This window comes from Ambystoma mexicanum, chromosome 9 (genome assembly GCF_040938575.1).
Source record: "Ambystoma mexicanum isolate Mex_15411 chromosome 9, UKY_AmexF1_1, whole genome shotgun sequence".
NCBI lineage: Eukaryota > Metazoa > Chordata > Amphibia > Caudata > Ambystomatidae > Ambystoma > Ambystoma mexicanum.
The window spans coordinates 490,952,206-490,976,320 of record NC_090931.1 but is presented as its reverse complement, the minus strand read 5'-3'; the positions used below and the strand labels follow the sequence as shown (position 1 = coordinate 490,976,320).

The 24,115-nt window shown below is 44.7% G+C and overlaps 1 protein-coding gene across 12 annotated transcripts in view; it reads left to right on the top strand.

Annotated features, from left to right (window-relative positions):
* PITPNM3 (PITPNM family member 3) overlaps positions 1-24,115 on the top strand; it is a 6,156,742-nt gene that overhangs the window by 1,212,244 nt on the left and 4,920,383 nt on the right. Inside the window, exon 2 of one of the 12 annotated variants that reach the window (XM_069615047.1) lies at positions 12,905-12,979. The exons of the other annotated variants lie outside the window; for them this stretch is intronic. The gene's annotated coding sequence lies outside the window, so the exon portion shown is untranslated. The remainder of the gene's footprint in view (positions 1-12,904; positions 12,980-24,115) is intronic. 12 annotated transcript variants of the gene reach the window in all.

Below are 24,115 nucleotides of genomic sequence, written 5' to 3'. Positions count from 1 at the left end.
TTGGGAGGCCCACCAGCTAACCTGGTAGTTCTCAGAGGAGCAACTACATAGTCCTCTGGCTTGAGCAGGGTCCTGTCCACCACTGTCATGCCAGTGTCTCTCAAACCAGTGGAAGGCTGGGCATTCAGGAGGACATTTCTCAAAAACCTACCGGTGTACTGTGGGATTGTCACCAGTACTTCTGCGTACTGGTCCCAGGCCCCAAGGGACACTGGGGAAATCTCTACAGGAGCACTGAATGTGTTCTCTGCAGAGGAGGGGTGGACAGTGGCCTCCACCTCAAGCATGGGCTAAGTGTAGGTCAGGCTGATAGCCTGGACTCCAAGTGCCTTACCTTTACACTTGGAGTCACCCTTCTTGTGATCAGAGCCTCACAGTCCCAACAAGTACCAGGAATGCGGTGTACAGTATTGGAGTCATTGGGACCCTGCTTTGCAGCAGGAGGACCACTACTCTTACTCCCATGCACATAGAACTTATCCACACTAGATTTCAGGGTCTTAGGAGAGGAAGGTTTTGGTTTACCCGTCTGTGATTGTTTTTGGGACTCCTCAGAATTCTGAGAGATCCCCTTTCCTTTGTCCTTGTCCTTCCCACTGAAGTCCTTAGGGGACACCCGGTGGGAGACCCACTTGTCAGCCAGCCTAGCCAGCTTAAAGGGATCCAAAATGTTCTGGTCAGCAACATACTGACTCAGCTCTGGTGAACAGGCTTCAGAAAAATTCTCAAAAAATGTAAGGTGGGACTATTCAACAAACTTTTTCACTTTGTAACCATCAATCCACCCCATCATATTCATATGCGCAGTACTCACCCAGTTAACCAAAGATACATTGGGGGTCATTACAAACTTGCTGGTCCGGAAACAATGGTACTGGTAAGCTTGCCGGTGCCATTGTTTCCGGACCAGCAAACTATGAGTTCTGTGGGCGGGTGCCCTCCTGCCCGGCAGGTCCGAACTGGCGGGCTGAACGGCACCCGCCCGCAGAGACTCTTAATGGTGCCAGTGCTACCATCCTCCCCATTCCCATTGAGTCTTATGGGACTCAAATGGGACTAGGGAGTAATACTTTCTAGCGACTGGGAATGGGCAATTACCGGGTCCACCGGGGCTGTAATGCCTCGGTAATTGCCCATTTCCTACTGCCGGACTCATAATGAGGCCCATTCTCTCGTTTCTTATATTCCCTGGACCTTTTATTGTATTGGGTAGGTGTCTTGCCAAACTTGGCAATCAAAGCAGATTTCATGCACTCATATTGACTCCTTTCTTCTACAATCAGTTTCAGAATACAGTCATACCCAGTCTGAGTCACTCTGCTTAACAAAGATTGAGCCCAATCTCTTTTGTCAACGTCATGGATTCCACAAGCCATTTCAATCGCTTCAATAGATTGGAGGATATCAGAACCCTCCACTTACATACCAACCACATATTTCATAAACTTGGTGGCAGGGGACCCGACACTCTCAACTGGTTTCTCTGAAGTCTCCACTCTAGCTTTCTCTAGCTGGATTTTCTGACATTCAGTGTCCTTGTCTTTGAGTTCAAGATCCCTATTCTTGAGTATCACTTGCTGTGCCAACTCCTCTTTCCTAAGTTCAGCTTCTGTTCCTAACTTTTGATATTCAAAGGCCAATTTCATCCTCAATAATTCAAGTTCCGGAACAGAGGCAGCAGGAGTGGTGACTCTCCTAGAAACAGATTCAGTAACAACCCCATGGGCAGGGGCCTCAATGGTTGTATCCCCCCCCCTTTGCCAAGAGCTTCACAATCAGTCTGGCAGTCCACCAGGGCAGCTATCAGCCCAGCCTTAGACGTATCACAAAAATCTAACTCCCTGGCTTCACAAGCACTCTGGAGAGCCTCTAAGCTCATACTAGTCAATTTAGCATTTGCAATAGATTCCATTGTTTGTAAAGTAGTTATCTAGTACACAACTAAATATCAATTTAACAAAGTGTAGATATTTTGTAAGTGGCAAGGTTACACACTGATTCTTAAAACCATAAGCATCCCACTGCTGCCATCTCAGGAGGTGATGCGGGCTGGTTTCACAAGTACAGTGTAGTCCCCAAGCACCCACAAAGGAATGTACACAGACTATGTTATTGATAACACAGTCTTTATATAAATAAGGCTCACGTTATATACACAATCACAATAACACACTTTGTGCTCTGGCAATACTATAATGGCAAATATATACAGGTGTACGTGGTACCAACCTTAACTATCGATTCTTTTGAAATACATCAACTGCTAACAGTTGAAATGGCATACAAATCAAATTGTAAGATAAATCAACGATAGACCCAAAAAGAAAACTAGGTGAATTAACCAATGGCAGATTACTGGGTCGCTACTGCCCGACACAGTTCTGTGTGAGGATCGCCACACCGGGGCAACCTGTAAATAAAGCGTATTGACAAGCCCGGTCCAGATATGCTCAATTTAGTTGCAATTCCTTCTAAAAGTTTCTCTGACCCCAAAGTACCTGGTTTCGTAGAGTTCTTCGGTGAGTCGTCGACAGGCCCTTCTTGAGTGGACTCCCTTTAAGGTTGGAGCCACAGGTCGTCGAGATTCCAAGTGAAGAAAAGGTGAATGCTGTTGTCTGGGAAGCAGCTTTGATCCTTGCGGTGCTCGTTGGCGAAAGCTTGTGAGCGTCCTGTGAAGATGAGGCGTGCGGTATACCATGATGACGATAGTTAGTTGCCACAAAGAGTCACTGAAGGACTTTGGCCCAGCAAGTGTGTCGGTCCGTCAGCGTATGGCGTTGCTGATCGGGACATGAGGATGCCTGGCTCTTGGCTCTTCATCAGCATCTTTGAGGTCTTCGGGTGGCGGGAAACCCACCAGCGGATTCTCCTTGGTCATCGACGACCTTGACTTTCTCCAGCCAGACAAAGTGGTCGACAATGATGAGCAAGGGAGTCATTGATTCAAATGTCTTAGACAATGGAGCGTTGCTTCTCCAGTCATTGAGCAGCACGTCAAGTTGTCCCCACTTCTGGGCAACACACTTCGACAGGCTTCCAGTGGTTATAGCAAACCTGCAAACCCTGGTCAACAACAATGGACTTGGATCTCCGGGTGCTTCACTTCGGATTCTGCAGCGATCCCCTTCTCTGGTCGGCAGCCTTTCGAGGGTCCCTCGTAGCTCGGGAAGAGGTCTCCTAGCCAGGTCCTCTCTTGGATCAGTTTCTAGAAGGCACAGCAGCTTTCAGATTGCTTTGAAGGGAAACAGCAGTTAACCTTCTTCTTCTGGCTCGGCTTCGAGAGTAAGCATCAAGTTTCGACTTCAGCTTCTGAACAATTTCCATAAGTGAGAGGTCCCCAGATATACTGTTTGGTCTCTCATTCACTCTGCTTGGTCACACTCAGGCAACAAATAATTGAGAAGGGCATTCAGGCAGGCAGTCAATTAGGCTCACAGTGCATTCAGGCCATTCTTCTCCATCCAGACACTCACAACACAGAATGTGGATTCGGACAAGCACCCAGCCATTCAGTACTCCATACTGCATTCATTCTAGTTTCAGGCAGGGCTGTCTTAGTCATTGGGCCTCATTACGAGTTTAGAGGTAGCCATGCCCTTAGAAAGGGCATGGCTGCCTCCAAACTCGGGTCCGGGTTCCCTGAATGGGGAAATACCGGGCCAATCCCCTTAAAGGGGCAATGCACATTGGAGGGTCACCCATAACAGGGCTCAGTGCGAATGGGGAGCATGCTAACATTGGGCCTGTTAATGACGGGCCCGTTGTTAGCATGCTAGCCCCCTCGCGGGACCCGCTAAGGACGTCTGGTAAAACCAGATGTCCAGAGCGGGTCCCGCAAAGGGACCTTGTAATAGGGCAGTACGGGCTTAACGGCTCTGGCACCTTTACCGGCACTGTTAACCCCTTACCGCCCACCTCGTAATGAGGCCCATTGTGTCAAACACCAGAAACTAGACACCCATAACATGAAATGTGTATTTGTCACACACTCCTTTCACCCAGGTCCCACCCCATGGGCGTACCCACAACATACAATCATTGGAAAGGCTCCAGCCAGTATGGCCTGGACTTCCCCACAATACCAAATGGAACTTTCACTCAACAGCCAGTCAGGGGAAGGGACAGAGTCAGGGCTTCCCGGGACTTTGGGAAAACAAGGTAACAGGCAATAGAAAGCAAGAGGCCACCGGGGCTATCTTGTCTTCTATCAGGAATCAACTGATTTCAATGGCAGGGCCGGGGTATCCCAAAATGGAGGATACTCAGAGCACCTGTCAAATTCAGCATGGAGCTGCCACCAGCCCAAACCCTGCTCTGTGGGCCAGACACAGGTGCCCAAAAACATACACTAGGGGTACAGCGTAGTACCCCCACCCATGGGTGCCCTAAGGGTCTCCCAAGGGTCTGTTCACCACAACCAAAAAGCGGACGAGCCGCACCGCCAGGAGTCCCACATGAACTCCTGCGCGGAAAACAAGACAGAACATACATGATAAAGGACAAGGATATGGAGGCCCTGTCCCTCCGATGCATTTCCAGCATCACAAGCATCACACCTCCCACTATATGTTTAAACAATTTAGTGACAGTGGCTGTCTTTGCCTCCACCTACTCTTCTCATCCCACTCCTACGGCTGACTCCCACCCTGACACAGCACTCGCTAAACTCAACCTCTCTATCTCCGACACTCTTGCCCCTGCCATGAGGGTCCGACGAAGCCTTCCAAAAAGTGCAACTCTTGGTACAAATCCAACCTAGCTGCCCTTAAATACAAGTGTAGGGCAGCTGAACGGAAATGGAACACATCGGGCGGACCATCTGACAAACTGGCCAACAGGCTCGTTCAGGGACAATATAGACTCTGCATCCAGTCCAAGAAAAAAGTCTATATTAAATCCCACATCTCTGCAGCATCAAACAACACGGCCACACTTTTCAAAGTTTGCAAGGAACTGACCAATCCTGCAGTGGCCTCTTCTTCTCTCACACCCAACCAGGACCTTTGCTCGGCCCTGGCTGTACACTTCATCTCAAAAACACAAGACATCCTGTCTTTCCTCTCTTCTACCCCACAGCATACACTTACACTGGAGCCTCCCTTGGCCCACCCTCCTCTTACCCTCTCCTCTCTCACCCATCTCACCTGATGAGGTCACAGACAAGTCTGGTCTATGAAGGCCTCATCCAAGCAGGTGGACCCCTGCCCCTCAAAAACCATTAAGGACAATATTGACACCAGCGCCCCAGCCTTGGCTGATCAGTGCAATCTCTCCTTTTCCACTGTAGTTTTCCCAATGGCCCTTAAGCACTCCCTTGTGCACCCCGGACTCAAGAAACCGTCTGCCAACCCCACCATTCTGGCAAACTACCACCCTATCTCCATCACTCCCTTCATGGGCAAACTCCTGGAGAAGTTGTCTATCACTCAGCTGATCCTCCACACTGAATCCATTGGCTGCTTTCATGATCATCAGTCTGGCTTTAGAGCATCCAGAGTCACGGAAACTGCTCTTCAGAGGACCTGTTCTCAAATCTTGACACTAAAACTCCCTCTGTCCTCATTCTCCTTGACCTCACCTTTGCCTTTGACAGGGTAACCACAACATCCTGATTGCACGTCTCCGTGACATCCTGGGAATCAAAGGTCAAGCTCTAGCGTGGTCAGTCTCCTTTCTCTCTTACCGGCCATCCAAGGTGGAACTCGGAGCCTTTCTCTCAACTATTGCTCTTTCAACCTGTGGTGTTCCCCAGGGATCTAACCTCTCTCCCTAGTTTATCAACGTCTATATGGCTGCCTTAGCATGTGTGATTGCCACTTTCACCTCTAACTGCCAGTGTTACGCAGATGACACGCAACTATCTTTCAGGCTACCCTCAACCACCTCCTCCTCCTCGCTCATATCTGACTGTCCGTTATTCAGTCATGGTGTGCTGCAAACAACCTCTGTCTCAACGCAAGTAAAACTGAGATCATTCTCATTGGGACCCCTGCTCCCGCCTTCCCACTTTCGCTCTGGCCTACCTCCCTTGGCCCTGCGCCCACACTCACATGCAAGGCAAAAAACCTTGGGGTCATCTTTGACTCTACTCTCTCCTTCACGCACATCTCTGACATCTCTAAAAAAAATCTAACAATCAGCTACACCTCCTCAGAGGTACTCTTCCTTTTCTCACTTTCCCCCAGTGGCTCACTGTCTCCAGAGCCCTAGTTCTCTCTAGGCTGGATTATTGCAACAGCCTCTTCCACAACCTCCCTTCTTCAGCCCTGTACCCACTGCAACTCATCCAGAACAGAACCACAAGACTTATCCTTGGCCTCAAGCCCAGGGACAGCATCTCTCTGGCACTGAAATCACTGCATTGGCTCCCTGTGGCTGCAAGGATCAAGTTCAAGACCCTTTGCATTGTCCACAAGGCTTTCTGGGGCCTGGGTCCTACCTACCTGCAACGCTGCCTACGTAAATACTGTCCCTCACGAGCCCTCCGTTCATCTTCCTCCAACCTTCTGCGAGTGAGCTGGTTCTCCAAGCAGAGATTTGAATGGAGATCCTTATCCACAGCAGTTGCCTCCCTGTGGAATAGCCTCCCTGCTGCCCTCCATCTTGACCCTTAAGTTCAGGAAACTCCTCAATACCTTCCTCTTCTCCTCTTCCTTCTCACTCCCTGTTCTTACCCCAGACTCCAACGGCCGGGTGCACTTGGACCTCCCCAGCCCTGTTGACCTTCTATGCACTTGCACAACCCAAATGCAACATGGCTGTCTGTTCTCCCTTGTCTTCCCCCTGAACTGCACTTGTAAAACTGCAGAATCACTGTTAGGCCTATTTGCTGTGTCTCAATTTGTTAATTGTATTTACGCACCTACTCTGTACAGGCTTTTATCGTCTCAGAAATTCAAAGACTGAGTGATTGTTGTTTTTCCTCTTGTTCCCACCCTTTTTGAGCACTTTGAAACACTATCATGTCTATTGGCACTATACAAATATACAATACAGTAGTACTAAGTGCAATCTTTTTCACTCATGGCTCTTTTTAACTTCACCTCGTAAACATACTCAATTTCCCATTGAAGGGGCTTTTAATTTAGATAAACTAGGGGTCAGGGCTTTGGAGAAGGAGGGGACAAATATATCACAAGTATGGTGAGGAGCTTTTGCCACATGGCTAGAGGAAGTGATGGCTACGAGTAATTACAGTAAGATTAAGGGACTGGGGGATGTGAAAGACCAGTTGAGAGGACAAATAGAATTCTTACGAAATCGAAGGGGGACGGAAAAGCTAGTCCACTTGTGCCCCAAAAATACTTCAGGACGGGAGTGCGATTATAGGTAAGGAAGAGAATGAATGGGAAGATGGGGATAACGAAATATCCTCCAGGGGGCGGGGTATTGAGACAAGATCAGATGCAAGAAGATGCACAATTTGTAGATAAGTTGCCTCTGGTGCCTTCTGCCCCAAGGACACCAGGACAGTAGGACAAGGGCCTATGATGGGGCAGGTGCCTATGGTATGCCTCCCTCATTTGCTCCATCTTTGACAAGAGAAGGTGAAATGTACATTAGGGATTCACACATTTCCAGGCTCCCCTCAGGCATGTGCCATCTTGCCATGAGGATGGAGAACAGCAACAACCAAATCCTGTCACTATGCACGTACCCTGGAAACCCTGAGGAACTCAGGACATTGGCAAATGTGTTCCCTAATGTCAGGGAGGAGCCCCAAGGATTTGTGGTGGAGCTGCAGACAGTTCTGCAGTAGTGTAACACATCTTGGGCAGGCATGAATCAACTTATTAGAATAGTGATGCCACTGGAGGTGAGGCAGCAGTTGATAGAACATGTGGGTTGGCCAGCCTTTGACACAGTCATAGGGGTTACCCTGATGCAGGTAATTGAAAGAATAGTAACAACGGTTAGAAGTATGCCAGAGAAAGACGGTTTGGGCTATGATATCAGACTGTAAACAGAATAAAGGAACATTTCCTGATCATAATTTGGACAGATTAAAGGTGGCGTTCACACAACAGTGATATTACAAAGCCGATGAGACAGGTCAGAAGACTATATTAAACTCATTTGTTTTGATCCCCTTAACAAAAGTCCAAGCACAGCTCAAAAATGTGTGTATAGGATGGCATGCCAAGCCATTGGCAGAGCTGGTGGCAGTTGCAAACATTGTGTCATGTGCCATGATGCTGCAAATGCAGAGCCTACAGGGAAGTTATAGGTACAGCTCCAGTGATTAGAGCAAAATACTGTGCACCATGCAAAAAGGGGGGGGTGGGCGGAACGAGGTACCAGGGAAGGTGAGGGGGCCAGATGGGACGGTAGGCACAGCAGAATCAGTAAAGGGTATATATTGGGCAGCAGCAACACCAAAAACCATAGCGGCAGTTTTATCAGCAGTGGGCTTGGGGGGGGCACAGGATCACCAGGGACAGGGAGGGTGGCAGAACCACCAAACCCCAAGAGCTGCAGTGCCAAACTCCTTAACCTGCAATTATTGTAGACAGGAGGGTCATTGGAACAATGAATGTCCATTTAGACCACAGAGACCATATCAACAAGGGAACACAGGACCCATAACAAACGTCACAGCAGGGTAGACAGGTCCAGATGCAGGCAGCCCCTCACGGCACCATGCCTCAATTTCTGATATTCAATGGTAACCATTTTTATCCCTGGGGACCATAATGGACCCAAGGGTGGACGTCAATGGGTTCTGACTCCGGAAGCACCTATGATTCCAGTAGATTAGGAAGGTCTGTGCTTGCAATGTCTGGTGTAAGGGAAATCGGCAGCTTGCTTAGTGGACATCGGAGCAAATAGATCTGCCTTGCAAATGAATGCTTTTCCATTGTTCCCCTTAGCCCGAGAGACAGTCAGGGTCTGCTGGGTACCTAAAATACTACCATTGCCCACCCGGTCACTGAGCCACTCACGGTTATGCTAGGGCCTGTCATGGACCACAGTGCTTCACTCAAGTCCCACATCACCCGTAAATTTGCTAGGGAGAGATTTGTTATGGAAAATGAGGTGCAACATATATTGCTCCTTGATAATTTATTTTTGAGTATGCCCTCAGTCAATATTGAAGCTGTCATGACAACTCTCAGGGAAGAGCAGGATGAAAATCGGGGGATGTAGATAGACAATGGTCAAATGATCTTCAGGTTTTGAATGAGTTGGTGCCTGATCTTTGTGGGCCACCCATGATAATAAAATGGGATATGTACATACAGTTGAGCCAGTATGAGAAAATGGAGAGCCTTTCAAGAAAGTGCCCCGCACTCTCCAATACCCATTGAAACCCAAAGTGGAGACAGTATTCACACCGGTCACCGAATGCTCTTAATCCAAGGGATTATAGTCCTTAGTAGCATTCCATGTAAAAGATGTTTCAAGTGAAAAAGGAAGTTAATTGTTTAGTCCAGGACATCACGGCTGACAATGCTGTGGTGATTCCATCCTTACAGGTAGTTTCTGAGCCCAGCTACCATATTGTCTTGCATTCCATCAGAGGCAACCCACCTCATGATAGTTGATCTCAGTTCAGCTTTCTTCTCAGTGCCCATGCACAAAGATAGACAGTATTTATGTGCATTCTTGCTTAGAAGGGGTCCAGTACTCCGGGAACCATTTGCCCGAAGGGTATGCAGAGTCCCCCACCCTCTTCACAATAGCTAAAGAAACATCTTGTTAACATAAAGCTGCCAGGTAAATCGCTGCTGGTACAGTATAATGATGATTTGCTGATCGCCTCACCATCATATGAGGCTTGTAAGGAAGACACTATAGTACTATTGACAGCGTTAGTAGAAAAGGAGTACAAACCATCCAATAAACTCCAGTCGTGTGCCGGTACTTTACAATATTTAGGTCATGATATCATGGAGGGATATCGGCTGATATCCTCCTCCCGGAAAGAGGCTGTTTATATGATTTCTGAGCCTCAGGCAGTTACTTAAATGCAAGCATATGGATGTCAGTGGATAATGGGATATGAAGACATAGTCAAACCACATCAAGCATATACCTGTTTGAATACTGTAAAACCCTTTCATTGGACACCAGAGGCAGAAGAGGCTTTTACCAAAATTACGTCTTGACTGGCAGAAGCACCTACTCTGGTCTTGCCACATTATAAAAAACGATTCACTTTGTATTGCTGTGAGAGGAATAGTTTTACTGTGGGTGTCCTCACTCAAAAGCACCGGATCCATCATAGACATGTATTCTACTATAGCAAGGAGTTAGATACGGGGCATCTGGATGCCACCCTGTTTGCAATCAGTGGCTGCTTCTGCGCTAGTGGTAGAACAGAGCAAAAATATAGTGTTAATGTTGCCTCTAGAGATGACTCTCCACGTGCTGTTGTATCCTTATTGCTGAAAATCAAGACTCAGCATTTGTCTGTATCTCAAGCAAGCAGCTATGAGTTGTTTTCACTGAATTTCTCAAACATTACTTTATCTCGATGCTCTGCCTTGAACCCAAAATCCTTACAGCCCACCATGCGGTGGGGAGAGCCACATGAATCTACCCCTCATTACTGTTTGTCTGTCACTGATTGCCTGATGATGATAAGGACAGATCTTTCCAAGATGCCACTGCCAGTCAGACCATGAGTATTTTGTGGATAGATCTTGCTTTAGAGACCAAAGTGGGCAGGTGGTCATGGAGTATGCAGTCTGTAACCCAACGGAGGTGGTGGAGAGTGGAAAATTACCTCAAGTGACATCAGCACAGATAGCCAAGTTGGAAGCCTTTACTGGTGCCAATCGTTGCATATTTATACAGATTGATGTTCCACCTAGCCCACAACTTTAGCCAACTCTGGAAGCAGAGAGACTTCAAGACCTCGACTGGAATGCCCATAAAAATAGTCAGTATGTGTTACTGCTGTTAGATGCCATAATGTTGCCTGAACAGATTGCGATTTGTTAAATGTGCAGCGCTCCAGTCTCTGGATGATCCATTAGCTGTGGGAATGATTTTGCTGATAGAACAGCTAGTTTGGCAGCCACCTCAGAAGAGGTTGTTGCATATATTCTGCCTGTTAAATCTTCCCTGGAAGAAAACCCAAATAGAGCACTGGGGGACTAAGCAAATATGCAGAAAAAAGCACCCTTCAGTGCAAAGGAAAACTGGAAAAAAGGGCTGCCGTTTAATGAGGACTCTATGTGCAGAGATGAGTAGGGTTGGTTAGTGGCTCCAAAAATATTAGTGTCACAACTTGTCAGGATGTGTCATGGGCAGACACATGTGGGAAGAGATGGGATGACAATGCTGGTGGATCATTTTTGGTTTGCTTCTGTTGTTACAATTATTGCACAGGAGTACTGTCAGAGATGTCTTATTTGTTTGCAGAATAATGTGGTGAAATTTGTGACAATCATACCAGAGGCACATCCTCTCCCCTATTGTCAATTGATCAGTCTGCAGGTTTGTATTGTTACCGTGCTATAAACAATGGCAGTATTTGCTTTTGGCAGTGGATGTGTTTTCTTGTTGGGGAGAGGCTTATCCTTTCAGGAAAGCAGACATGGTGACATTAGCAAAAATACTGATTTGTGAATTTATACCTATATTTGGGTTACCGATGTGCATTAAAATTGGTCAGGGCACCCATTTTGTAAACAAAATTACTAAGACATTGTTGTCAACTTTGACAAATCAGTATAATTTACATTGTCCCTACCACCCCAGTCAGCAAGATCAATAGAGAGATGAAATAACGTCTTAAAGAACAACCTAGCCAAACCTTGTCAGGAGACGGGACTGAAGTGACCAGAAATCCTCCCTCATGTCTTGTTTAGTGTGAGAAGTACCCCGAATGGGAAGACTAGGCTCAGTTCTCATGGGGTCCTTTATGGACGAGCTATGAGATTACCTGTATCTCCACCCTTGAAAACTGTAGCTGATCATTGATTACTGGAATATGTGAAGACGTAAATACATTCTGTCAGTTTTGTTCATTATTAGATTCAAGCTACTCTGCCATTCCAGGTCATTTGTTACAGCCCAGTGACAGCGTCCTTGTAAAGGTTCATCAAAGAAAGACAGCTCTAGCCCCCAAGTGGAAGAGGCCATTCCTGGTTTTGCTGACCTCCAATTGTGCTGTAACAGTTCAGGGGCACCCAACATGGGTGCACGTGTGTCACTACAAGTGGGCGGTGGCCCCAGCCCTAGCAGTATAGTTTTTGTGGAGTTAATGTCCTGTATGCTTGTACTGACTTACACTGATGTAGCTGTATGAGAACATGATTCTGTTGTACAGACTATCTTAGCTATGAAGAATTTGACTAATGTAATAATGTCTTTAGATGTCAGGGCCTGGTCATGGTATAGGAAACGCTATGTAGTACATTGGCTGGGTGGGACATGTGATTTGAAATGTGCTTGGGAGGAAGGGGTGGATCACTGGTTAGGGTTTATACAACGTCCAGCTGAGCTGTGTATGAGTGATGAGGGCTACCTCAAAGCTTTACATGCTGAGTTGGAAGAAACCCAACCCCAACCTTATCTTAGGGATAGTTATATCTACTACTACTAACATACCTACTACTACTGAAAGTATAACTGTTAAGTATCTGCACTTACCCTTGCCACAAGCTGGCCACACTTTTTGCTACCATTTATTATTCTATTATCCCATGTATTGCACTGTCCCCTTCCCCCTACACTTTTCCTCTTCCCCTTTCCCATGCACTCGCGCAATCTGAATGACACCTGGCCTAGTAGGATCATTGGCTCTGTCTTCCCTCTGTTCCCCCTCCCTTGCCTCGTTGCGCCTTGAAACACTTGTTGTATAGGCGCATTATAAATGACATATCATATCATATCCTAAACCTTCCCATATTTCGTATTTACTTTGCTACTGTTACTCTGTACTTTTTACTAGGAGAAGAAACAAGATGATTTCCAAACTAATCTGCTGGTACAAGCAATAGCCTGGAACCGCAGTGGTGGCAGCCAGGTGAGAAGTTGGTGGCAATGTCAGTTTGGTAGCCTAAGCTTTGCCAGGGTATTTTGCCATGGTATTGCGAGTTAGAGGATCTCAGTGCTATTCTAGGAGAAGTAGGGAACAACCAATGCATTTAGAGTGTAATCCCCTAACTATTCTAGATTTGAGAAATGGCACCCAGATGGTGAAAGTATGCTCCCAGATGGTGAGAATATGCTCCAATTCAACAGGTGCCCAGTGTCAGTTTGCATGGGATCTAGATAATAGATGAATTACTATGATTCAGCATTTGCAGTTTTCAGAAATGGATATAGAGGAGTTTATTAAATGTGCACAGGTATAAAATCAGAAGCTGTGGTACACATACAGTGTCGAAATGGGATAACACTGGATACAGGTATTTAGTGCTAAATGTACTGGTAGCCACCATGTTATTTACTGTGCCCCTGTCTGCTTTTGAGGCTACTGCTCATTTTCCAAATTGCACAAGGGGGGCTGGACATCAGTTGGAACAACAGAGAGAACATCTAGCTGTTTGGAGGACAACAAAAAGGGAATTAATTGGTCAAATGTGGAATAGGGCTATTACTGCTCTTGGAATGTGGGGTATTGACAAAGGGTCAAATTTAGATGAACAACTCCTATCTGAGGCAGCGCTTTATTGCAGTGAGGCACACTTTAGAGAGTTACATGTTATTGGCACCCTCAGCCAATTGACTCGAAAGGCCCTCCAACGATTGATGAGTGGTGTGCTGTAGGCGGGTAGGAATCAGGAGTGGGACATGGCATGCAAGGAATTGCAAGATTACCTGAAATTGCAACTGCTGTCCATCAGAGAAGACTATTTACGTGACAGCTGGACAAGACTGTTGAAAAATGACTCTGTAGTGCCAAAACATTTATCATCCTGGAGAAATGTTTGGAAGTACAGCGGCTCGTACTCTGAATCTGAGGAGTGCTCTTTCACTGCACAAGGTTGATCAAAGGATTGTGGGCTTTGGCGATTAGTATACTGCCTAGTTGGTATAGTGCCATTCACCATAATTAGGTTCCCAATACGCTGGTGGTTGAACACCCTCAGAGGGACCACTGGGAATGGGTGACCCATCATGAAGTTTGGGAAGTCAAGCCACCCACAGGGCCTCCCAATACTTTGTCTCTGTCCTGGGGATGACCCCTGCTTTGTGGTTTAGGATTTGCTCGAAATGGGAATTATGGCCTTTGAAGCCCCCACAGTTGCAATGTTTAAATAAGTTGAATGTAGGGCAGATAATGTTAGTAGGGAATAGTGTGTGGTGGAAAGGAGAAGGATACAGTTTGGTAGGGAGAAGGTTGTTTAGGGGAAAAGATAGGTATGTGGAATTGGAGGTGCCACCTGAGGCATATATGCAGTTCGTAGTCCATACGGGACAAGACGGTTCACAATGTATTGGCCAGCAAAAGACCAGTAAATGTTTAAATTGAATTTTTCATTTGTGAAGGGACAGATATAACAACAAATCTGCACTTTTTAGGACCCATATCTAATGAGGAAAAACATTCTTTTGAGGTTTCTCATTGCACTGCTGCTATCTGCACTCCAGGGGATGTTTTGTGTGCAGTAAATCAAAAGGTGCCTGAACAACCTTACATTACCACCACTGTGTGTCTCAGCGTGTTCATTTTTATGTATATATTTTTTATTCACAGAAATGTATATAACAAAAGAGACAATTACGGTACAATCAACACTAATGGTAAAAGCCGGATCACAAGCCAATACAGCAACAATGTTACATAGAGGATTCAGAAACAGACTGAAGAAGATGGAGTTTTAGACAAAGTTTGAATTGAGAAAGATTAGAAGTACAGTGAATTGGAAGAGGAAGAGAGTTCGAGAGAGAAGGTGCAAGCAGTTGGAAGGAGCAGAACCAGGGGGCAGCACAAGACAGCTGTATGACAGAAAGACAAAACTAAGAAGCATAGCGTACTTCTCTAGAGGGATGGTATAAAGAAACCAAAGAACATAAAAATGGGGGGGCCAAAGCATGAATACATTTGACAGCTAAGCACAGACCATGGAGGTCTAGCAGTTGCTTAATTGGGATCCAATGGAGCAGTGCCAAATAGGGAGAAATGCTGGCCAACTAGGGAAGACGAAATAGAATATGAACCGAAGAGTGACGAATGGAACACAGGCGGAAAATAGCAAAATTATGCATGCCAATATAGGGGCAGCAGTTAAGATGAGACACCACGGTTGATTGAAGAAGGCTTTTGGTGGAATAGAGGCCTAATTCTCTGAATATTAGAAAAATAAAAACAGCTCAAATGAACAATTTGCACAAATGAAGCAATTTGGGGTTCACACAAATTAAGCAATTTGGGGTTGTAAAGAAAAGGAGGAATCAAAAATAATACCTAGGTTGTGAGCCTTGGGTCTAACCACAAGCTGCAGAGGGGGAAAGGAAATAGTTAAAGTAGAACAAAAAGATTGATTAGCTGGGAAATATAAGATTTTCATCTTTTTGGATTAAGGCAGAGAAACCTAGAAGCCATCCAAGATTTAACAGCAGAGAGACAAGAAGAAGGCGAGAATGAACAGTGTTGGTGAAAGAAGGAAAAGAGGGAAAGATCTGCATTTCATCAGCATCTAGATGTACTTGGAAACCGAAGACACAGATCAATAAGGGAAGGGGATAGGTGTGCAAAATAAAAGGAGAGGGCCAGAACGGAGCCCCAGGGAACCCCATAGGAGAGAGGAAATTACTGAGAAAAATTACCTTTCCAAGAGACAGTTAATGAATACCCAGACAAGTAGGAGTTAAACCAATCGGGCGACTGGACAGAAATCCCAGGGAAGTGAGTGTAGAAAGAAGAATTAAGTGATCCACAGTGTTGAAGGCAGCCCTTAAATCAAGAAGAGCAAGAATGAAAAAGAATTTGAGAATCGGGCATGGATAATAAAGCTGGATACAGTAAGAAGTGCAGTCTCAGTAGAAAAAACAGGCCCAAAGCCATATTGAGAAGGGGAAGAAGATTGTAAGTAGTGAGTTACAAGCTAAATTGTGAGTAAACAAGGCACTCAGGAATTTGAGAGAGAGGGCAAGAGAGAACAGGGCTGGACATTAGAAGGGTCAGGAGGATTAAGGGAAGGTTTTTTGAGAAGAGGAAGAATAGTTGCAGCTTTGAAGCTAGATGGAGAGCTACCAGAAGAAAGAGACAGATTGAAATGAGCAATGAGAACAGGGATAAACAAAGGAAACATTAATTTGACTAGAGAAGCAGGGGGAGGGTCAAATGGGGCGGCAGTAGGATGAGATCGTGAAATAACCATACCAACTTCAATCTCAGAAATTACAGAAAAGGAGAACGAAGAATGGTGAGGAGGTAGTGCAGTGGAAGAAGCGATACAAGGCAAAGACAGACCAGCATATTACAGAACAGGAAGAGAGGATTTAATTCTCTTCATTTATTTTAGCAAAAGGAGGTAGCAAGATCTGCGGCTGTGATAGACAAAACCCTTGAGGGATTAGAAGAAAGAGGGGAAAGAAGTTTATTCATAGTAGAATGCAAAGGTTTAGGAGAGGAACTTCAAGCTTGAATCAATGATTGAAAAGAGTCTGCTTTAGCTTGCTTGAGAAGCTGAGAAAAAGATTCTAAAAGCTCAGCGAAAAAATTGAAATTAGAAGTGGACCTAGATTGAAGCCAGCAGCATTTGGACTTAAAGGACTCAGAAAGCCAGTGCCGAGGAGGATTCCCTTTGATTTAAAAATTTGACATGGGACAGAGAGCATCACGAGATAAAATAATGGCATGATGCAAATCATCAACAGTGCCATTAATGCCAAGATGGAAAAGATGAAAAGATATAGGCAGATGAGAGGAAATGGAGTTGATCATTGCAGAATGATCAAGATTTCAGGAGTGTAGTATAATTTATTGTGTTTTGAAGAACAGCGCCAATGCATGGGATCACATTTTTGCTATAATGTGGCACACATATAGCCAGCCATATGTCGCCAGTGTAACATATGGGTATGCAAATGGAGACAGGTTACAGATTTAAAAGCATAATAGAATTTTTTTTTCTCTTTCTTATTTGAAATGCCTCATTCACAGGAGACCACATTAGTTATCTAATTGACTAACTTAATTAACAAAAAGTAACACCAATGCTAACTAAATAACATTATAATGTGCTCTCCATGTAGAAAAAGCAGGCAGGAAAGATGTGTTCTGAGATTCAGTTTAAACATGCATTTTTCTCTGATTTTCTCTGGCTGTGCTGAAATGTGAAGGACGGAAAGGCAACAGGAAATCAAACAGAAACAGTTATTACAGTATGAAGATCCCATTGTTTGTGCAACAGGGGTGGCAACCTAATACACTTTCTGTTAATTTGATTGGAGGGAAGTATATCTGAAGACAGGCTACGTAAGCCTGGGGGATGTAACAGAGGTTTGCTGGACAAGCTCTGACAGAATTAAGTTCAGATGACTTTTGCTGAGCTGCGGTGAAGAGATGACTTTTGCTGAGCTGCGGTGAAGAGATGACTTTTGCTGAGCTGCTGTGGAGATCACATTTGCTGAGCTGCGGTGAAGAGATCGCCTTTACAAATGCTGTGAGGAATCGGGCTGCTGACCTTCAGAGACTGGGTATTTCTGGTCTCACTTGGCGCAGGCTTGAAAACTGTGTGTTTTCGCCATGCCCTTCAAATTGCAAGCTTACGAGGGCAACCCTGGGTCGTTCCTCGGAGGCAACCAGCCAAGGGAGTTCGCGTGTGGGAGAGCTACAAATAGCTGGTAATTATCAAAAGTAAATTGAGGGTGTACCGCGTGGATGAAGTGTTTCTCAGGCAGGAAAGATAGCAATAGGGAATTCCTGTGTTTAACTGCCACGTTATTATGTTGCAATGAAAATGCTGTCCTATTGATGTAACTTTTCTTTTTCTTGTTGCAAATGTAAAGTTAAATTCGTTGTATTATTGCATTTGTTTCTCTTCTGTTGATTTCAGAAAGGACTGTTTCACCAGAATGTTAATGTATTATTTTGAAATTATAACACTCAGTCTGTGTAAGGGTGTTTTTGCTTCTGTTTTTCTTTGGTGCATCTAAAATAATATCCTGCAAGAAAGGGAACGATGTTCACATAATACATGAGCCAAGTTTCCTATACAGATGAAGCAATGTCATTAGCAATTATAAATAGCTGTGTGCGTGATTCCACTCAGTGTATGTGTGTGTGTTTTCTGAGTGGAATATAATAAAATAGTTCTTGCTGAGCGTACATGAATTAGCAAAAAGAGGCCTATGGAAACATAATCTCACTAATGTAAATAAATTAGTGATAATACCACAGGGGATTGAGAATGCTATATGTGAAAATGGTGGTATCTGTGAATGCAGGTCTGAGGCCTCCAGTGATCACACGAACAGTCTAAGCAAAAAGAAGGGGTTTTGTATATTGGGGCTACAAATAAAACAGAAAATTATGCTCACCAAAATACCACCAACAAAATGTATACCATCATTTCATTCTGTATACTGAAATAAGGAATGGCCCCTGAAAGGAAATAAGGCCAAACCCAATCTAAATGCAAGGAGTAGTCATTGCCAAATTACCATTATTTTTGGCGGTAAGACAATACCGTCAGGCCCCAAATCTACACAAAATACTCAACAGGAGTCACAGTATTTTGGCAGAAGTAATATGGTGTTGTAGAGAAGGTTGCCACAGACAAGGATCACTGGTAATTAAAACGGAACCCTCCAGTTCACCTCCCCTTCGGTCGACCCTTGACACTTGTGCTTCTTTTGCTCTGTTATAAATCCAGCAGGAAATGCAGATGTTGCAACACGAATTGGGGCAGTTATTGAAGCACCATAAAGATGTCTGTTCGTACTGTATTGAATGAAAATGTTAGAACCACTAGGTATTGTAGATGTAGGTGGCTGATCAAAGCAAATGAAAAGCTGGTTGAACCATAGATTAGGTATAATAGGTAGAATTCCCTGTGCAAAGGAGAAACAGGTGACTTTAGCTTGAGAATAGGGATTGGCAAGAGGAGCCAGTTTAGTTGTGCAGTAAGCGCAAAAGGAGAGTCTTTTGATGTTGGCAGCCCCCGGAAGGCGGGATCAGTGACATGGTAGTGCCAGGAAGGCAACATATGATATAAGCTGTTTTGACATGTGAGCAAATAATAATGTTGGCAGGGTTAAAGTGTTATCCATCACAAATGGTGACCCCAGACATTGAATACCTGAATAATATTAGTATCATATGAGTAGAGTGTTATTTTCCTTTAAACCACAGTGAACATTTGCTAGGGTAATCCCCATCTATGGAGTTTAGGCAATGTTTACACTCAAGAGCAACACTATGAGAGGCTCTTGAGTGCACTGGGTGAAGGTGACTCAGCAGCCATCTTTCGATCCTGCCGGTCCATACCTGTTGTCACAATGGAACATCATTTCTCAGCGGAAGATCAGCAAGAGGCAGTGGCTCAAGGACCCTCACCTGAGGAGGTGGATACCGGGCATTGTCAGATGGAGGCCATCAACCTGAAGGGGAACATCATGTGACTATGTGTAGGGAACTGAAAATATAGGAAATATAGGAAGGACTCAGACAGGGTACAAAGGGTGACCATTGTAAGGATGGGGCGGGGAAGGTTAAATGGAAGTGACATGTTCAGGATGTGTTCAGACCACAAGGCTATGATAAGGGCAGGTGAGTTGGTGGGCAGGTTGGATTGGCTTGGGTAGTTGGGCATAGAGGGATACTGTCAGTTTGTGTTTGATGCCTTTCAAGTCTAATGAACGGGCCTAATTTGCCAATTCTTATCAAAGCTTCTCAGTTACTCCTTTCTTTACTTCAATATTAGGAAATTATGAATTATACTTAGGGATATCAAAACATGCTTGGGCATTTTAAAATCCATGACTCCAAATATCCTCTATCTGTTCATTTTGTCGATCACCTTGGGTGTGACTCAGAATTGCTGTCAGTTGTGACCATTTTTAAGATCAGAACATAATCCGATTCTTGAAATAGAGGATTACTCTATGGAAATTGGAAAATAAATTAATCATTGCATTGAGCTTTTGATGCCAAATGGTCTGAATACGTGTAGAGTAGATAACAATTGTTTGTTCTTACGAGATGAATACAAAATGGTTAATACACTTTGGGTCCCCCATTTCTTCTGAATCTAATTCAGAACTAAAGGTATTTCACTCTGATATAGCATGTTATGTAGAGGGGAAAGTTTAGAAGAAAACAAAATGGAAGGAGTAACAAAGAATATTTTTTTAATTCATCCATGGCACCGAATATGGTGAATTATGCAATGTAAATAGAAATGAAAAGTACAAACGAACTCGGTTAATAACGATGGTTGGACATTTTATACTCATATTGGTTGGTTTCCACAAGTATGCCTTTTTCTCCCAGAGGACTGGTAGAACTTTGGTGTGGACGAGCAACGACAGCTAATTTCATTAAGAAATATGGCATGAACGAAAAATAGTTTTTACTGCAACATATGCTCAGATTGATTCTATGAAGATGACTTTTCAGTAATTTAAATAGAATGGTTTTTCATGCAGGGCTGCCTGTTGGTATCGACTGTGTTGTGTGATGGCTGTCATTCTCACTAAAACACATGTACGTGTCTAGAACCCTTGTCCAATGCACACAAAAACACAGCATCGTTACACCTATCATTCCCAGGAGCGCACTGAACACCACCCTTGTTGTTTAATTTACATAGCACAGATGTGCGTTCAGTCGTCTAGCCTACGAATGAAGGTATGTTGGACTGAGACTGGCCCTCTCATTGAAATTCCATAGTGAAGGTACATTTACATATAGAAGAGACTGTTTTATGTCCCTTCTGGTGTACATATAAAGATATATTGTGAAATCTCAAGACAAGACAATATTACTCTGATTGGGAGAACGTTTGTGTGCGATTCATTTTCAAAACATTTTTGACCGGCATTGTTCAATCTTAGCTTGTATGTAAATAAACACAGTGCAGCAATAATACACTTGGGTGTTCTTTACAAAACCTGTGGATTCAATGTTTTAAAAATATTCCAGCAAGGTCGCTATCTGATTGGGAAAAAGGAAGTATAGAATTGCTCTACACCAAAATGTATAGGCAGGCCCTGTGATAAAGTTCCATTTTGCTTCCCTCTGTTAGGTCACTCTGTTCTGGGTCATCATGTCACCTAATCTCAGGGATTGACGCAGAGCCACCTCACATCACAGCCTGAAGGTACGACCAAGCAGTGAGTATAGCCCACAGTTTGCCACACTGCTGGTCTTCCCAATACAACAGCCCTGTGCCCACCCACCCCTCAGCCTACACGACTAGCACCACAACATAGATCTCATCAATAAAAAGGGAATCACAGGCTATGTTTGTGTACAAACCATTGCTTGTCTGCACCCCTTCACACGCCAACGAGAGAGAAGCTCACTTGCAAGCTGCAGAGCAGTATGTAGTCAGCACACCCACACTGGCATGGCGCCTACTCCAACAACGTAGTTGCTTACAAAGCCATTACTTTTTCCTAACTGAGGCAGAACATTTCAAGCTTTCAGTCACTTCAGAGCCATTTGTGACAATCACAAATATTGCATCAGGAATCAGCCACAATGGAGCCAGTTAGGTGCTGGTCAGGGGAAGAATGGAACAAGGAACACCCAATCACTGAAAGGGATTTGGTAGAGAAGGGAGTGAAACCTATTAGACATCTGACTGAACATTCTGAATACTTAACCACCTTAGAAAATGGCACAGGGCTTGGCGGGGTGTGTAACAGATGGATGTACCATCTTGGAGGCAGAGAAAAAAACCCACAAAAGTATACTTCGGAAAGAAGGATTTTATAGCAAATGAATCAATATTTTAGACAGAAGAGACCACCCACATATGGGTATACAAGATCAAGAGCCTGCTGAAAGCTATATCTCAGACACTAGCAGAGACCTGACCCAATGGGGGAGTAAGCAATATCCAGAGGAGGAGAGAACATTAGGAGCATAATGTAGGCTGTTTGTGAGACACTGGCAGATACCCAACCCAAAGGGGTAAAGAAAGCAAAGAGCCTAGAGAAGGGCAGATCTAAAGCTCTGGTGGAGTTCAGATCTAGAGCTGGAAGGAGAGATAAGAACTGTGTGAGGGGCTACAAATCAGACCATGCATGAGCCCATGGACAGAGAAGACAGAGAACTGGCTGAGGATTCTATTTTAGACTCTGACAGAGATGAGACATGTGCCTTCAGAGAGCTATATGTCAGACCCAGGTAGAGACCAGGCACGTAGGAGAAGATAAGGCCAAACACATGCTGAGTGCTAAATCTCAGACCCTGGCAGAGACCAGGCACAGAATAGGAGTAAAACCAGAGAGCTCACTCAGGGCTATATACCAGATGAAGGGAGGAGAACAGCAACCCAGACAGACAGATAACAGAGAAAGCATTGACCCAGAAGGGAGACACGGGGCTGGACCATTACAATATTGCAATTTGGCAAAATAATCCAAGCAAAGGCAAATAAATAACTGCTGGTAGGAGTATGAAAAAGTATAAGCACCAGCCAAGAAGTTCAACGTGCAGCTAGAAAGTGATAATATCTGAGCCTGACACATACCCCAAAACAAGTAGAGAGAAGTAATTGCAGGTAGGTGCTAGGACACTGGAGCTGTGGCAAAAATTGCTCTCCTTGACACTGCTCTCTACGAGGCTCTTCACTCTGTTCCTTTCAGGTGCTTATCCAGAGTGTTCATGAAAGCCTTCTCATCTACAGCCTAAACAACATTCAGGAGCGCAGTTTGCAATTGTGTACATAACACATTTATGATGCCTTAAACTAAATATATATACTTACATGTATGTTTCTCCTTTTGTGCAAAATGAATAAATGCAAAAACTGATGGCATCTGTACAAGAGTGTATACTTCCAAGCTTTAAAAGTGGAAAACAACATCTAACAGCTAGTTCTAGCAACCAGCGACATGGTGGATCCTGATCTGTCTTTGGGTCTCTTGGCGACACACTCATTCGATGGTGGTCCTTGAAAGCTACATGACCTTCTTAACGCTTGCACTATACAATTAACATTCTGGTCCTGTCAGTTCTCGATGGATACAGCCAAAATTGGATATGTGATAGCCAACATGATGGGCAGTGTCCTTTCATCAATCAAGTCCTCATGCCACATTTGTGCGTAGTGTAAGAGATATGTATGACTGTTCAGAATTGTCATATACTTCCCAAGTGTCTCTAATAGACTTTCGCCAAGGCTCTGCTGATAATTTGACCTATGTGGCCAAGTTCAAGCCGCTGGCCGCAGTATCCAATTTGTCCGACTCAGCATTGATGACGCTGTTCCGGAGAGGTCTACACAATGACCTTAAGGATGAACTTGCCTGTGTATCACACCCAAATATCTTGGCCTCTAATCTTTTAATCCTACAGTTGGATTACCATCTACAATAGAGATGTAATAAATGCTGCAAGACCAGACATAGTGGGAAAAGAAGCATGTTTCCTGAAGAAAGAAGCATGGAAGCACCTGAGCATGCAAGTAGGGACAGCTCATGGACGATTGACTTCTGAAGAACGCAATCAGCGAAGGTCCTTGGGCTAAAGTATGAACTGCGGTCCTTCCAGGCATTTACTCTGCAGCTGTCACCTGGTTTCTCCCAAATGGTCGTGAACAAATTCCTCTCAACCCTGAAAGGGGCAATGGATCGGAAACAAGAATCTCTTCTCCCTACCTTGACTCAAACATGGGATTCAGCTCCATCCTCATTGATCCTGAAGGTGGCTTTCCTTATGGATGGCAGATGAACAATTTAGGCTCCTGCATCAGTCTACTGGGGCGAGGCAGTTGTTTTGTTTGGAAAACGAGTGGGCTTCCACACCGCACATGCCTAAAGCAACCAAAGAAGTGGGTGAGCCAGTGGAAGGGGTAGATGGGAGACCCTTGTCATCAAGGCCCATTAAAAAACAAACACTTCCCCAGCTCATAAAGATAACCCACCACATGGAACAGATCTCTTTCGATTTATTACAAGCTGCTCATTTTCCAGTGATCCTCAGAATTGCTTGGATCAAACTTCACAATCCATACATAAACTGTGCAGCAGGAAC